This window comes from Mustela nigripes, chromosome 3, assembly GCF_022355385.1.
Source record: "Mustela nigripes isolate SB6536 chromosome 3, MUSNIG.SB6536, whole genome shotgun sequence".
NCBI classification, from domain to species: domain Eukaryota; kingdom Metazoa; phylum Chordata; class Mammalia; order Carnivora; family Mustelidae; genus Mustela; species Mustela nigripes.
Window position 1 is genome coordinate 27,272,434 of NC_081559.1, and position 851 is coordinate 27,273,284.

Here is an 851-nt window from a genome sequence, read left to right on the forward strand (position 1 = left end):
CCTCTCTGTTACTTGGGCCCAGAGAGCCCAGCTCAGTCTTGTGAGGCCACACAGGGGAAAAATATATCTCCCTTCTCTGTGCCAGTTCCTCCCATTTCTGCAAGTATAGCAAAGTGTAAACTGCCATCTGCCAAGCCCATGTTCTTCAGGACTCTCCCACAATGAAATCTGAAGAACGCCAGCCATTGTAGAAGCAGCAGAAGATCCTCCCATGAAACTATGAGATTCACCAGTGATCCTACCTCAGCCCTTCCCCTCTCCACATATGTTCTCCTAGGGTTTTTCAGCAACTTCTGTCCCCCTTTAAGGCCAAGTTTCCATTTTCATCTACATTTCATCTAGGTCAGAGAGAAACAGAGATTTGGTCTCTAGAACTAGCTACAAAGCAATCGTGTAAGCTTTGATAGCTAGGGAACTGAGATTACCTCATGGCCTTTGGCTAAGATCAAGTGTAGTATTTGTTCTTATCAGCTTAATAGCTGGGAATTGTCTTTTAAAAATCCTATTTTTGAGTGTTTAGGTTGTATAGGAGAGTTGAAAGAGATACTCTGCTTACTAACTAGCTAAAGACCTACTAAGGACCCACAAAGTAAGCCCTAGAGCCTAAGACAGGCCCTGGACAAGGCCAACATGCCAGGAATATGGGAATGACAAGAAGAGGACCTGAGTGTAACCCAAAGCTTCTCAACAATCAAGAATATAAAAAGTAGGGGAAAGGGAAGTTATCTTTCTGGTCATTCCCTTTATCTTCATATGTACTTTTTTCCCAGCCTCTTGCCACTGCGTGCAACAGGGACTGGCGTATTTAGGTGCTCCATAAATGTACGTTAAATAAATGAATCTTTCATCAA

The 851-nt window shown here is 43.2% G+C and overlaps 1 non-coding gene across 1 annotated transcript; it reads left to right on the forward strand.

Annotated features, from left to right (window-relative positions):
- Positions 1-420: 420 nt before the first annotated feature.
- On the forward strand, positions 421-607 carry LOC132014623 (U2 spliceosomal RNA). Its single transcript, XR_009403326.1, has one exon. It is a non-coding gene; the product is annotated as a U2 spliceosomal RNA (small nuclear RNA).
- Positions 608-851: the final 244 nt, after the last annotated feature.